The sequence below is a fragment of the Sus scrofa genome, chromosome 1, assembly GCF_000003025.6.
Source record: "Sus scrofa isolate TJ Tabasco breed Duroc chromosome 1, Sscrofa11.1, whole genome shotgun sequence".
Taxonomy (NCBI): domain Eukaryota; kingdom Metazoa; phylum Chordata; class Mammalia; order Artiodactyla; family Suidae; genus Sus; species Sus scrofa.
In genome coordinates this window covers 102,275,471-102,292,079 of record NC_010443.5, presented here as the reverse complement: position 1 = coordinate 102,292,079, position 16,609 = coordinate 102,275,471, and the positions used below count along the sequence as shown (strand labels likewise).

The 16,609-nt window shown below is 38.6% G+C and overlaps 1 protein-coding gene across 6 annotated transcripts in view; it reads right to left on the bottom strand.

Moving 5' to 3' along the window:
* DCC (DCC netrin 1 receptor) overlaps nucleotides 1-16,609 on the bottom strand; it is a 1,568,393-nt gene that overhangs the window by 794,942 nt on the left and 756,842 nt on the right. Inside the window, exon 1 of one of the 6 annotated variants that reach the window (XM_013992856.2) lies at nucleotides 822-1,642. The exons of the other annotated variants lie outside the window; for them this stretch is intronic. The gene's annotated coding sequence lies outside the window, so the exon portion shown is untranslated. Of the gene's footprint in view, nucleotides 1-821; nucleotides 1,643-16,609 lie in introns of those variants that run through there. 6 annotated transcript variants of the gene reach the window in all.

The following is a 16,609-nucleotide window of genomic DNA, read 5'->3' as shown; positions in this document are numbered from 1 at the left end:
GGTTTATCCAGGACCACCCTAAATCCACTGGCAAGTGCCCTTATAAGCAAGAGGTAGAGAGAGTTTTGAGACAGACCTCACACAGAAAAGGCAGCAGCCAGAAGCAACAATTTGACCATGAAGACACTTCTTGGAATGATATAGCCAACAAGCTAATTAACACCAGGAGCCAACAGCAGCTGGAAGAGACAAAGAAACAGATTCTCCCCTAGAACCTTCAGAGGAAAATACCACCCTGAGGAGCCCTTGATTTCAGAACCCTAGCCTCTAGAACTGTAAGAAAATACCTTTATATTTATTTCAGTCACTCAGTTTAAGTTACTAAACTTACAGCAACCATAAGAAACTGATACAGAAATCAAGGTCAGGGCTGCTGAGGTTAGGCTGGGCCTTGGGCGCAAATGTAATGGGGCCAAAAAAAAGGCCATTTGAAAGTAAATAATATTTTGTAATGCAGTATTTTTTAAAAATCAAAATGAATGCAAAAAAAAAGTCCATTTTCAGGAGAATCTAAACCTCGAATTTCATGGTACAATTCAGGCCTCCCTGAGTTCCATGCCTATTGCTGGTCAATGACTTGCATTTTTCTCTCCTCCTGGGTTACCAATAACTTCCTAGAAAGTAGGAAATATGTGATTTCTGAGCTGTTTGCTGTTCTAGAGCTTCCCAAACAGTACACTCATGATTTTTGTTTAAATCCTTCCTTTTTGACCTAAGAAATGACTATTTGTTGGGTACTCGGCAAAAATAGAGAGAGGAAGAGGTAGGATAATGTGTTACTATCCACCCCCACCCCCCATTTTTTGTCTCCTCTTTCCTACCTTGGGGTTTTTCTTGGCACTCAAGCTTCTTCAATATTCTGCCAGGAGCTCCATGCCATCCTGAGCTGCAATCCACCTACATGAGCTTTAGGCCAGTAGACCCTAACTGGAGCAGGCATGAGAATCATCTGGAGGGCTTGTTAAAACACAATCCTCTGGGCACCACCCCAAGAGCCTCCGTCAATAGGTCAGAGGGTAAGGGCACAGCCCAATAATTTGCATTTTTAACAAGCTCCCAGGTGATGCCTATAAAGCTGGTCCGAGACACAAGCTTTAAAATCACTGCTCACAGCTGATCTAACTTATCTGAATATTGCAAACATCTGGGAGTCTTATTCCAGAATAGTCTCCCAGGCCCCACGTCAACTTGATGATCACCAATCATTGCATTTAACCCCTAGAGATTATCATCAGGAAAACATGGGTGATTGCAGCCTTTTTAGTCTTGTTTCAAATCTCTCCCCCTGCATCTGGCTTCTGTTTTCTACAAATTGTTGCAATCTGTTATCCACACATTTTCCACCATTTTTTCTTCATTACTTTTGAATTGTGCCTTTCAACCCTTATAAACTTTTTCTATAGGTGCCTGAAGTTTTGCTGGGGAGACAAATCAGCATGTTTGGTGAATAAACACCTTGAAATGAAACTCATAGTTAAAAATATACAATTCAAAGATGATCCCTTCCCTTCAGCTACCAGCTAAACTAACACTCAGGTCACAAGTTGGATATAATATCTTTTTAGGGCCGAATTTGTGGTACGTGGAGTTTCCCAGGCTAGGGGTCAAATCGGAGCTATGACTGCCGGCCTAAACCACAGCCACAGCAAGGCAGGATCTGAGCCATGTCTGTGACCTACACCACAGCTCATGGCAATGCCAGATCCTTAACCCCCTGAGCGAGGCCAGGGATCAAACCCGCAACCTCATGGTTCCTAGTTGGATTCATATCTGTCCACCATGATGGGAACTCCAAAGATATAAGATCTTCAGCAGATGAGGTGAAAACTTTTCAATATTAGAAGCTGAAAGGCCAGGTTCCAAATGTCAAATGTCTAAGTGAAAGCACAAACTTTTATAAGGAATTACAGTTTTCAGGAATCTAATGAACTTAAATTGAAGTTTTCCCACTGAAATCATAATTTTTTTTTGCCAAGTTCTACCCAATTGCTATTATTTCCAGCAGACCTTGGAGAATGTGGTAGGAATGCTGTCCCCATGGAAAGTATAAAAGGTTTGAGTTATCATGACATGATGTTCCTGGCCATAAACTCAATCCACCTTTGAGGAAGTATGCCTATAGCACTGTGAGCACAAGGCCACTGACCAACTCACAAAAGTTATTTTCTTGGAAAATAAAAGTATTTGCATACACTTAGATATGTATTGAATAAGGAGGTCTCCAGAAGCAAGACAGAGATAGATGCACATTCTACTAGCATGACAAACTTTTAGAGGCAAGAAATCAGAGATAAGATGCTAAAACATTCCTTGGGGAGTTTTAACTTCCACTGAGTTTTTACCATGAAGGAAAAACAAATAAAAATAAAAACAAAATATTCCAAACCAAAACACCATGATTGTTCATATGTTCTACTGGACTAAAACCTCCTTGAAGGAGGGGTTTTGTGTAATCTTAGTTCTTATCTCTTTAAACAGCCGGCTCTGACATTAACCCTAGAGACACGATTTTCCCCTTTGCATTACAGTATTCTTATTAGGACATCTCATGGTAGTTTCTCTGATGAAGTACTTTAGACATTAACTATCAACAAGAGGGAAGGAAATAAAAGTAGAATACAGTTTCAACTCTGAACTTATTAAACCTGTAACACAAATCATCACATCACTTATGCCATAAAACATAGCAGTCCACAGAGATACATTTAATCAAGCTCTCTCCAAAACAAATTGCTTGTGTCCCACAATGCACACTTATAAATCTCTTGCTATTATTTTCCTGATATTCATGGTTTACTGTTTTCAACCATGGTACAATGGAATATTCTAGAAAGAGTAACTGTTAACCTCAAGTTACTTAACCAAGAGGTGTTCAGCATGAATTGACAAAATTACCATCTACCTAAGTGTATCATTACAATATCATCAAATAAAGAGAATATGATAGTGATAGTGTCTAATTAATTAATAAAATCCAATATCAGAAAGTAAAAAGAGGTGCCACAGAGTAAATAACTGAACTCTAAAATAAAAGGAGGAGTTCAGAGGATGACAAAGCATGGTGTAATCCTGCATAAACTTGAACCCATACACATATTATACTTTGGTATATAATAGAATCACCCGGGGAATTAATAAAGAAAAGTGCCTCACTGAAGTAGGGCAAGGCTGGAACCTGGTATTTTCACCAGTTTCCTCCAGAAGATTCTGATACTAAGTGGACTTCAGAAGAATGGCATTTAGGAGCTAATTAAAATATGACAGAGGTAAGAAGAGAGAGAAGAGTTCAACATTACAGCAGGCTTATTATACTGCAGAAATGCCTACCTCCACAAATAAAAGAGTGCAAATAAAACTTTGTTGGAGACCTCTCAGACACAATATCTCGATCTATATTTCCATATAAGTGAACTGGTAATGCTCCAAAATGGCCTCTGGTTCCAGACAGTGACTCAGTAGGTTTCTATGTGGAAAAAAAAAAAGTTTGCAGACTCTGTGTCCACCTCTGGAATACAGGGTACAAAAGTGAGACTGCTTTCAACATCTGGAAGGAGCCGCGTGGCTTTCTCAGAGAGAAAGTGCTTAGAGAAACCAGCAATATGAGCTAATAAGAAGCTCAGGCATATTGCTATTTAATTTGAATAAATAATTAATTTTAAAATTGAATAGAACTGAAAAGTAATTATCAGCTTATTCATAGATTTTAAATATTGAATTCATTTTAGGTGAATGAGAATTTTTCTTTCCTGCCTTTTTAAAAGCTATGGTCTTCACCTCATGCATGGGAAATCTGTGGTCTGATGCTGGCCCACCCCAGGGCTCAGCTCTTCCCAGATGACAATAAATAATGTCACTGAGACTTGAAAGTAAACTGGGAAGCATTTGAAAACTGATTTCGGAAAGAGAGAGTGGGTTATTATTTAAGAGAGTGTGTTGGCTCAATGGGAGTAAAGGCCAAGAACAGTAGTAGTCTCATTGTCCTTGGCATGACATGAACCAAGATGATCTCTGGACTATGGGGCCTTGAAAGATATTGGGAGGCGGATGAACTCTGAATCCTTTAATTCTCCAGGTTTAAGATAATAAAACACTTTGACTACTACATGCAGACTTTTTTTTTTCTTTTAATGGCTATACCCATGGCATATAGAAGTTCCCAAGTCAGGGACTGAACCCACTCCTCCACAGCAGCCCAAGATGCTGCAGTTGGATCCTTAACCACTAACCCACAGTAGAAACCCTCTATTACATGTAGACTTATCTTTTCCAAATCCAAGGCTCTATGACTCTCCAAACCTCTGTTCTCTGTGTTACTCCTATGTACTTATAACTAAAGTCTTTGGACTAGTGATTGATAACATGACTCTCAAATAAACAGAGGAGCCTTGACTTTCAGATCCCCTGCACTGTAGTTCTGTTCATATCCCTTACTGATGATTTAAGTTCAGTTCCTCCTATAGCCCTAGGAGGGCACAAAGATGCTGCAACTCTGTGCCCACTGTGAATTCATCAGGAAAGATGATAGATAGCTTTCTTCCATTAGAAATCTTCCATTTTAGTAGGATAAGCAGGTGCTAAAAAATAATAAGAATAATAAAAATAATAAGAAAGATATAATCAGCAATTGTTATGAAGGACACATAAGGCATGGTGCAGTGATAGCAATTAGAACTAAGACCAAAAACAATCAACAGATATCCCAGAAAAAGTGACATCTAAACAAGGGCTTTAAAGAATTAATAGGAATCAGCTTAACTGGGGGAAACTGGAATAACGGATTCCAGGAGATTATTCCATATTCCCAGTCTTGATCTGGGAGGGGACATGGCATGTTCAAGGAAGTGAGAAAGACTGTTGTCTGGAGCATCCTGAGGAGACTGTGAGAAAGTAGTGGGCTATAGAGGAAGGAGAGGGAGGGGACAAAGGGGTAGAAAGAGGGAGCCAGATTAGGCAGGGTTTTTAGGTCATTAAAGACTTTAGATTAGGAATTCCTGTTGTGGATTGGTGGGTTAAGAACCTGATATAGTACCCATGAGGATTCAGGTTCAATCCCTGACCTCACTCAGTCATTAAGGATCCAGCATTGTAGCACATTGCAGTGTAGATTGCAGATGTGGCTCAGTTCCAGTTGCAGCTCCAATTTGATCCCTAGCCCAGGAACTTCCATATGCCAAACGTATGGCCAAAAAAAAAAAAAAAAAAAGAAAGAAAGAAAAAGGAAAAGACTTTAGACTAAGTCTTAAAAATAGTGGGCAAACCAGTGAAAAATATCAAATAATTTGGAAGGACGATTTGGGTCTTTGTGTATAAAATAGACTATAAACTAATTAATAGACTTTTGTAAGAAAAGCAGTTGAGAGATGATGGTGCCAGAGGACATGGAAAGAAATAAACACAACAAAAGCCAAATAGGTATAGGTAGATCAACTACTCTTCAACAAAGATGCAAAGGCAAAATTTCAGAGAAAACGTCTTTTTAACAAATGGTGCTGGAACACACAGAATATCTACATTTTTAAAAAGGAATAGATACTTATCTTACAAACTTCACAAAAATTAACTCTAAATAGGCCAAAGAGCTAAACATCAAACACAAAATTATAAATCCCCTAGATAATAATACAGGAGAAAATCTCAATGACCCTAAATATGATGATGACTTTTTAGATACAACCCCAAAGGCATGATCCATGAAAAGAATAATGGATAAGCTAGGCTTCATTAAAGTTAAAAACTGCTCTGAATGTCAAGAACATGAGGAAGACACCAACTGAGAGAAAATATTTGCAAAATGCTTATCTAATAAAGGACTGGTGTCCAAAAATGCATAAAGAACTCTTGAAACTCAACAATAAGGAAAAAAATCCCAGTTAAAAAAAAAAAAAATCAGAAAAGAGAGTTTCCATCATGGCTCAGTGGTTAACAAACCCAACTAGTATCCATGAGGATTCAGGTTCGATCCCTGGCCTCAAACAGTGTGTTAAGGTTCCAGCAATGCCATGAGCTGTAGTGTAGGTCACAGATGCGGCTCAGATCCCGCATTGCTGTGGCTCTGGCATAAGCCGGCAGCTACAGTTCCAATTGGACCCCTAACTTGGGAACCTCCATATGCTGGCGATAGTGCGGCCCTAAAAAGACAAAAAAGCCAAAAAAAAAAAAAAAAAGAGTAGAAATCTGAATAGACACCTCACCAAAGATGACAAACAGATGACACACAGCCACATGAAAGATGCGTGACAACTTATGTCATTAGATAATTGCAAATTAAGATAGCAATGTGATACAACTATGCATTTATTAAATTTTAGACTGGACAAAATACAGAACACTGACAGCAACAAATGTTGACAAGGATGTGGAGCAATAGGAAACTCTCATTCATTGCTAGTGGGGATACAAAATGGTATGATCACTTTGGAAGACAGTCTGGCAGGTTCTTACAAAACTAAATATACATTTATCATAGAACCTAGAAATTATATTCTTTGGTGTTTACCCAAATAAATAAAAAATTTATGTACATCTCCAAACCACACATGGATGTGCATAACAACTTTATTCATAACTGTTATAACTTGGAAGCAACCAAGATGTCCTTTAGTAGATGAGTGGATAAATAATCTCTGGTTCATCCAAACAATGGAGTATCATTCAGTAATAAAAATAGCTATTAAGTCATGAAAAAACATAGAGGAAATTTAGATGCATATTAAATAAAAGAAGCCAATCTGAAAAGGCTACATACTGTATAATTCCAACCATACATCATCCTGGAAAAAACAAAACTAAGGAGACTAAAATAGATTAGTAGTTGCCAGGGTATGTACAGTCCATTATACATTTGTCAAAATCACTAGAATGTATAACACCAAGATAAACTGTGAATTTGGGATAATAACAATGTATCAGTATAGCCTCAACAACTGCAGTAAATGTGCTACTCTGATGTGGGAGGTTAATATTGAGGGAGGGGCAATGTGTGAAGAGAAATGGGGGTGATGTGTAATAGAAACTCTGTACTTTCTGCTCAACTTTTCTGTAAACTTAAAAATGCCCTCGAGCGTTCTCTTCATGGCTCAGTGGTTTACAAACCTGACTAGGATACATGAGAATGCGGGTTCAATCCCTGGCCTCACTCAGTGGGTTAAGGATTGGACATTGCCCTGAGCTGTGGTGTAGGTTACAGATGGGGCTTGGACTCTGTGTTGCTGTGGCTGTGGCGTAGGCTAGCCGCTGTGGCTCTGATTCGACTCCTAGCCTGGGAACTTCCACAGGCTGCAGGTGCAGCCCTAAAAAAGCAGGGGTGGGGGGGGTGTTTAAAAGTAAGTCTATTTTAAAAAAATGTTTCTTAGAGACTGAATATGGCTTATTTGATAAGACTGTTGTGTGTGTGTGTTTGTGTGTATGGGGCAGGCAGTGGGGGAGAGAAGGGGTCGGGGGAGAGGGAAAGAGAGAGAATGAAATTACATGGCCTACATTTCTGTCTTAGATGACTCAGTGGATGTAATTCTATCCAACACAAGGGGACAGACAGGAAGAGAGAGAACAAGTTAACTATGAGGTAGAGAGAAATTGAAAAAGAAATCAGATTCCTGATGTAAATTAGACTACTGAGAGTCATTTGGTCTTTTTGTTTTAGATTTGGAGGTCGAGCCTTCATATCTTAACATTTTTCACTGGACAACGTAAGCCATTTAGAGGGCAAGGCATAACATGGTTCTGATATAAAAATGGAAATAGAAACAGATGTCTTGGTGCACATAGAGAAAGGCATGATGGCTTAGAGAAAAGAATATGGATTGGGTGTCTGGAAGACTGAGATTCTAAACCAATCTTGGGCATTCATTAGTTGTGGGGCAAATTATTTAAACCCTCTGTCCCTCAGCCTCTGCCTGAGGGACATTTCATAAAGAGTGTCTATAAGTAATGAATATAGGTATTTTTAGGAAACTGCCACAAAGTTGGCCCTCACACAATGGAAACAATTATTGCTATTATACCCTAGGTGCTTTTCACAGTTTAACCTGAACATGACAGCTACAGAAAAATATAATGCAATTGAGAGGAATAGTGCTGAACATATAACAGAAAGTGGTGATTTTCTAGAAATCTCCTGAAACAACCTAGAACTGAAGACTTAGTATCATGCCTTTCATGGAGGGCATTCCACTTTTTTTTCTAGATAGCGCATAACTGTTCTTTTGGGAAGCTATGCTAAGTAGTCAGGCTTCAAGACATTTCAAAGCCTGACACCAAATAACAACACGTATTTTTCTCCTCTGTTGCTTCTTTGTTCTTTTTTTCCCTCACTCTTTTCCAATTACCTTCTGTAAAGCAATTCTCTAGGAGATTTAATTGCAGATATTCCAGAGTATAAAAGTGGTGTCTGCATTATTAAGTATTGACTGAAAATGTAATGAGTGCTATGTGATAGAAAGGGAAAAATATAACCAACTACAAAGAAGACTTAACAACAAACCAACAAGATTCAAATAAATGTTGTGAAGGTTTCCAAAAAGGTCTTAACACCATCCACCAAGTAATAGAAATGTTGAAATAAACAGACTGGGACTAAGAATTCTCCAATCAATCAGAGTCTTCTCTGTAGAGACCTGACATGGTAACTCCTTGGGTCTCACAGAGCCTAGTCTAAAATGTTGAGGGCAGAGTAGCAGAGCTCTTTCGGTTTCCTATATGATGGACTGGGTGACTAGTATGACCATGAATCTTAGTCATGAAAATCATCAGCCCTGACCTATGTTGACCACATTTGTAAATATCCCCCCCCCCTTTGGTGACCTATCACATGTAAGCCTCCTGCCTCCAATTTCTGTGGCAAGGCAGGCCAAGTGCAGAAGTGTGAAAAGGTTACTCACTCTAAACTGAAAAATGGCTAAACTCATAATTTTTAAAACATGTGAAACACATGTTCCCCAGGTAAGCCCTGGCACTCCAAATGTCAGGCCAGAGTGAATTCTTAAAGCTGAGTCGTAGAGCTCTGAAAATAGAGTTTATAATGAAAATGTTGACAGGCTCTTGGAGCCACTACAGTATAGAAAATTTAATATGTCACCTTGTTTTACAAGATTTTACTGGCCTGGAAGAAAATTAAAACATTTAACATCTTTCCCTTCACCAAATTGCTTTCCGCCTCCAAAGTGTGGTGCCATTTGTGGTGGGTGTTATTTCATTTATAAACATCCTTTTTTTATTGTCACCAGGCTGAACATACATATATTTGCACTCACATTGCCATTCCAAAGCACAGAAATGCTTACTGGGGAAGCATTATCTTGTAATCCTATTCATTTTTTTTTTTTCTGAAGGCGTGTTGAGAGTTCTGATGGAGAAAGGGCTGAAATTATTTATGCTGCTACAAAGGCTATATAAATAATGCTGATGATTTAAATATTTTCTGTCAGACTTTCAAAAAGCCTTTTTTAAAGAGAAACATTTGTACTCTACACAAATTCTGAGGGAAAAAGACTTCGAAAAGATAGCTTTGTATTGCAGGAAACAAATTTAAACCCTCTGGCAAAATAAGATGACTGCTTGCATTTCTGAGTAAGAATAGACAACAAACATAAAATGGGGGAAATTTTCTAAGTCAGTTACAAATAATTAAGATTTAGATGAAAACAGGAGTTCCCGTCAAGGCGCAGTGGTTAACGAATCCGACTAGGAACCATGAGGTTGCGGGTTTGGTCCCTGCCCTTGCTCAGTGGATTAAGGATCCGGCGTTGCCGTGAGCTGTGGTGTAGGTCGCAGACGTGGCTCGGATCCTGCGTTGCTGTGGCTCAGGCGTAGTTCGGCAGCTACAGCTCCAATTGGACCCCTAGCCTGGGAACCTCCATATGCCCCGGGAGCGGCCCAAGAAATGGCAAAAAAAAAAAAAAAAAAAAAAAAAAAGACAAAAAAAAATTTAGATGAAAACATAGCTATTAATCCAAGTCATATCATTAACATGCTTCTCTTTATCCAATAATTTTATATTTTTAATGATCCATTTGCTTTCATGAAAAGTTAAAGGCCAACGGGGGTAACCAGCCAGGTGGAAGTTCACATGTCTTCTCAGAAAGAGAAAGGGTCCTGAGGTTGGCCGGTCCAGAGAACACTCTTCAAAGCCATGACACACTTTACTTCACACTTTTGCTAAGTGACAATTAAGAGCTGTTATGTTTTGATATCCTCAAAGAATCAAATCAACACCATGAGCATTTCCAAATCCTTTCCAGCACAATCATCACTGCACTCCAGGAAGGACTCGATCCCAAAGTACTGGGTCCTAAGAGATTTCAACAGGCACCTACAACCCCACCTGTTTGCACAGAGCCCATGTGGATATAGAACAGCAAGATCTGGATGGGAAATGGGTCAGATGACCACAGAGCATGGGTTCCATAGAAGAAAAGGATCTTCAGGAGGTTTCTCTCTGCCCATTGGCTGACGGATATTAGGGAATCTTCAATAGAACCGCTACTCTCTATTTTTTTCATAAGACTTTATTTAAGCCCTTACTAAGTGACTGACACACTAATAAGCTTTTCTTTTTTCTTTTTTTTTTTTTTTTTTTTGTCTGTTGTCCTTTTAGGCCACACCTGCAGCATATGGAGATTCCCAAGCTAGGGGTCTAAGCAGAGCTGTAGCTTCCGGCCTACACCAGAGCCACAGAAACACCAGATCCGAGCCACATCTGTGACCCACACCATAGCTCACGGCAACGCCGGATCCTTAACACACTGAGCGAGGCCAGGGATCGAACCCTCAACTTCATGGTTCCTAGTCGGATGCATATCCACTGCACCATGAAGGGAACTCCTAGTAAGTGTTTCTTGGTTATATTCAGAGCAACCTCACAAGGTAGGCTCACTTTATAGTTAGGAAATGAGGCCCCGAACATTTCACAGATAGCCCAAGTTTACAAAACTAGTGAATGGCTCGAGGTTAGGATCCAGAGTTCTTTCTACCTGGCTGTGAAGCCCATGTATCTGACTACCACACTGTGAAGGAGAAGGTGAAAAGATAAAATATGATCTGTCTTCATGAAGCCATTGACCAATGTAGGAGTTCTGTGTACGGGTGTGAGGTGTATATTATAAGGACATAGTGTGTCATGTTTCATGCTATGATGGGGGAAGCACTGGTTACCATGAACACAAGGAGGATAGAGATTTTCTTAGTGTAAGTGAATCCAGTCTTGTAAAAAAAGTGTCCAAGAGTGAGCATAAAGAATGGGAAAGTAAGATATGAAAAATAAAGTATGCAAATCCATGAGGAATGGAGTATGCACATTTAGGAAACTTATAAAAACTTAGGGAAGGGAGTTCCCATTGTGGCAGAGTGGAAATGAATCTGACTAGTATCTACAAGGATGCAGGATCGATCCCTGGCCTCGCTCAGTGAGATGGGGAATCCTTCATTGCCATGAGCTTTGTTGTAGGTTGCTGATATGGCTTGGATCCTGCATTGCTGTGCCTGTGGGTATAGGCTGGTGGCTACAGCTCCAATTCAACCCCTAGCCTGGGAACTTCCATATTCCATGGGTGCAGACATAAAAAGCAAAAAAAAAAAAAAAAACCATAAAATAAAAACAAAACAAAACCTGAGGGAAGAGTGTGGACACAATTATAGATTGTGCTAGAGGAACAGTCAGGGGCCAGTCTCTGAAGGGTCTTTAGGCCCCAGAAAGCATTCCCATCCTTCAATGGTATACTGATATTACCATTTTGACAGCATTCTAGTTTGGATCTAAACCCAAGTCATGAAGTGACACCTTCTAGAAGACACATTTTCTTTCACACAAAACAGGAGAGACACCTATCAGCACAGGGGAATCCTAGGACTCAGATGAGATGTATTCTTCTATGTTGCTATATAGAAGGGTCTCTATTTCTTTTTAAGTGAGGCAGACACTCATGGCTGTTCATTAACACTGTCATGTCATCATTACTCATTGGAATAAACAATAAACTTCAGTTACAGTTACAAGCTAAGGAGAAAACAGTTCTACTTGCTCAGTAAATAGTAATAAAACAAATGCTGACCTCTGATGTTTAGGTTCAGGCTAAGAGAATGCTCTTGAATCTACTAGTATCTATTAACATACTGTTACTCCTTGACCCAGTGATTACATTGCTACGTATGTGTCTTAGAGTACTTGTTCAAATTATCCTCTAAATACAAGATTATACATAAGTGCATCACTAACAAAAGTGATACAAAATAGAAACAAACCAATTATCTGTCAATACACCAATAGTAAACCAAAAAATACTATGAAGAATTAAAACAACATGAAGCTGATCTATAAGAACAAATACAGAAACATGGTAAGCTATCATTAAATGAAGAAAACAAGTAATAGAATATTTATAGGATAGTCATATAATCTCACTGATGCTAGAAACAAACAATGCACATCTTTCAGAATGGCCATCATTAACAAGTCAACAAATAAATGCTGGAGAGGTGTGGAGAAAAGGGAACCCTCTTACACTGTTGGTGGGAATATAAACTGGTACAACCACTATGGAAAACAGTATGGAGGTACCTCAGAAAACTAAATATAGAACTACTATATGACCCAGCAATCCCACTTTTGTGGATTCATCCAGACAAAACTTTCCTTGAAAAAGATACATGCACCTGTATGTTCATTGCAGCACTATTCACAATAGCCAAGACATAGAAACAACCTAAATGTCTATCAAGAGATGAATGATTAAGAAGATGTGATGTATTTACACAATGGAATACTCCTCAGCCATAAAAAAGAACAAAATAATGTCATTTGCAGCAACATGAATGGAAATAGAGACTCTCATACTAAGTGAAGCAAGTCAGAAAGAGAAAGACAAATACCATATGATATCACATATCTGGAATCTAAAATATGGCACAAATGAACTTTTCCATGGAAAAGAAACTCATGGACTTGGAGAACAGACTTATGATTGCCAAGGGGGAGAGAAGGGGATGGACTGGGAGTCTAGGGTTAATAGATGCAAACTATTGCATTTGGAGTGGATAAGCAATGAAATCCTGCTGCACAGGGAACTATATCTAGTCACTTATGATGGAACACGATGGAGGATAATGTGAGAAAAAGAATATAAATATATATGTTAATATTATTATATAATATAAATTATATTTATATTATATTATGCAATTATTATATACATACATATATACATATGACTGGCTCACTTTGCTGTACAGTAGAAATTGACAGAACATGGTAAATCAACTATAATGGAAAAAATAAAAATCATAAAACAAATAAACAAACACTGGAGACAGACAGTAGATTAGTAGTCCCTAGGCCCTGAGGGGAGCAGGGAATTGGAAATGATAAAAATGTTCCAGGGTTAGAAAGGGATGATGCTTGTACAATGTTGTGGATATACTAGTAATGAGTGAATCATATGCCTTCAAAAGATGGATTGTATGGTATTTCTAAATAAAAACAAACAAACAAAAAATCCCAGATCTGTGCAATATGTATGTGTTTGGAGAGAGGAAGGTTAAAGGGGACATTCGTTTTATTGGTAATGAAATCTTCCAAACATAGGACTCTCCTGGGCTGAGACCTAACTGGAAATAACCTTAGAGAAATGGCCACACATTCACTCATAATGTACCCAATGCCCTGTGGGACCCAAAAGATTCCCCTGGAAGTAGTTCTTAGATCAAAGAAATACCAATTAGGGGAGTTCCCGTCATGGCTCAGCAGTAACAAACCCGACTACTATCCATAGGACACAGGTTCGTTACCTGGCCCTGCTCAGTTGCTTAAGGATCCAGCATTTCTGTGAGATGTGGTGTAGGTTACAGATGTGGCTCGCTTCTGGCCATTGCTGTTGCTGTGGCATAGGCCGGCAGCTATAGCTCCAATTCAACCCCTAGCCTGGGAACTTACATGTGCTGCAGGTGTGGCCCTAAAAAAAAAAAAAAAAAAAAAAAAAAAAAAAAGAAATAGTAATTATTTTTTATGTCGTGTTCCAGCCTTTGGAGATGAAGTCTCTTTGCAAGAGGGACCACAAAAATCCAATCCAATAAAATCAACCAGCACTGAAACTTAATGTTGAAACTATATAGGCTTTATTAATCTTTAAAACACTTTCTTAAATAGACTCCTAGTTGGAGAAATGTTCCAGGTAAAAATCTCAGCAAATGAAACCTCATGAACAGCCCTTTTAAGGGTAATAAAGCTTTGCGTTGCAATAAAAATGATATATATTTTGTATAAAGCTTTTGGCAATGTGTATAATAGAAAAACAAAAGTAGAGGGATTACAAATCAAACAGATTTTATGACTGTGCTATTCATCGAGAGATTTAAAGCTATTTAAAAAAAAAAAAAACTCACCACCACCACCACCACACACACAAAAAACAATAAACAGGCCCCAAATGGAGTCACTTGTGCTAAGTCACATACATTTAACGAGTCAGTTTGAATTACTCCGTCAGCATTAGGAAGACAATCTGCCGGAGAGACCCCCCCTTCCCCTAAAGGAAGACAACCTTGCTTGAAACAATCTACACTTTGCTAGACATTTCTTCTGTCCTTTCTGCCTATAAAGCTTTTTATTTTGTTCAGCTCCTTGGAGTTCTTTTCTACTATGTGCTAGATGGAATGTTGCTTGATTCATGAATCATTTAGTAGAACCAATTAGATCTTTAAATTTACTCAGCTGAATTTTGTTTTTTAATATGACATAAAGGCTTAGATAAGAAGAAACATCTAAATGGAAGAGTGCATTGCATGCTCTGTATTTATGTCCAAATATCTCTAGGTAACCTAGGTTAGAATATAGGCAATGTAAATTCAATTATTTAAAGATCATAATGGGAAATAAACACACAATAAAATACAGACTCTCTTACACAGACATATCCCCTGCCTGTATCAATATCTATCAAATTGTTTACATGCAATTACCCTGACCTGAGCTCACTAGATTCTGAGTCAGGCACATAACTCTAGGACTTCACCATCCTCGAGAAATTAGAGCCACTCTTTGGGTTTCCTGGACCTAATTCCGATGTGTGTTGTTTGTGTGTGGAGGTGATTACCACAAGAACAACTTTCTCTGGACACAAATGGGTGTTTTTAAAATTCAGCTTGATTATGACACCTATCTATCTCCCCAGAGATAGCATCAAATTTCGTAGGTTAAGGGTTCATTCCTACTGTCTCCCTGTTCCCTTGTCATCTTCGGATGCCAGTCACGAGCCCAGGTAGTTACCTGTGTTTCTGACCAACTGGTCAATCAGAGGTTTTGATGACCTCCTCCTTAGGCTAAATGAATTTGCTAGAGCAGTTCACAAAACTCAGAGAAATATTTTTCTTGCTAGAGCACTAGCTTATTATAAAAAATATATAACTCAGAATCAGCCAGATGGAAGAGATGCCCATGGCAAGGTACTGGGAAAGGGTTTGGCGCTCCGTGACCATGAGTCCAATTCACTCTCCCAGACCTGTTCACCAATCTGGAATCTCTTAGAAACTTCTCCTTTGGGGTTTTTATGGAGGCTTCATCATACAGGCAAAATCTATTAAATCATTGGACATTAGTGATTGATTCAACTTCCAGAACCTCTCCCCTTCCAGAAGTCTTGGGGGTAAGAGTGAAAGTTCCAGCTCTCTCATCACAGACAAGGCTGGTTCTCCTGACAACTATCCCACATTCTCACATGGGATTCAAAGTCACCTCATTCACATAATAAAGGCACCTTCATCACCCTCATCAATTAGGAAATTCAGAGGGTATGTAGGAATTCTGTGATATTAATGGGATGAAGGCCAAATATAAATTTCTTACCATAAATCACAATATCACAACTCCACAGCTCTATATGGCCCAGTTAGAGCAGGCACCTCCATACTGAGTGGCATTTAGAGACATGCTCCAGTTAAGGACCTCTGAGATATTATGTGCTGCTTCTCACACACACACACACAAATGTCTGCTTCTCAGATGCTTTGGGAAGTTTTCCAATCTACCTTTCAGTTTAAAACACTAAGCTCTAAGACTAAGGCAATAGGTTTTGTCTTTTAATAGAAAACCTCCAAAGAGCTTTCAACTGTAGCACTTAGAGTGTAGCTTTGAAGATATTATATTAGTAATATGTGTATATATGTGTGGGTGTGTGTATACACATGTATACCTGTGTCTGTGTATATATACATATATTTACATACATACATGTATTTATGCATATACATACACATGTGACATACACATTCCCAGTTGTGGAATGAGGAGATAGATTTGGGATTTGCTGTAGCTATTTATTTACTATCAAAAATATTTATCATTGTTTCCTTGTCATTGTTTCATGCTAAACTCATAATTCAAGGTCCAAAACAAGTTGCTATATCAAGAATACACAGCTCTTTCTTGTATTCCAATTACTACCTAGTCACTAGGAATCAGCTCTTCCTGATGTATTCTAATTCACATCTCTACCAAATAATAAACTAATAAACACATTTAACAATTATAGGAGGCACAAAAAAAAAAAAGAAAAAGAAAAAGAAAGGAGTTCCTGTCGTGGTGCAGTGGTTAACTAATCCGACTAGGAACCAAGAGGTTGCTGGT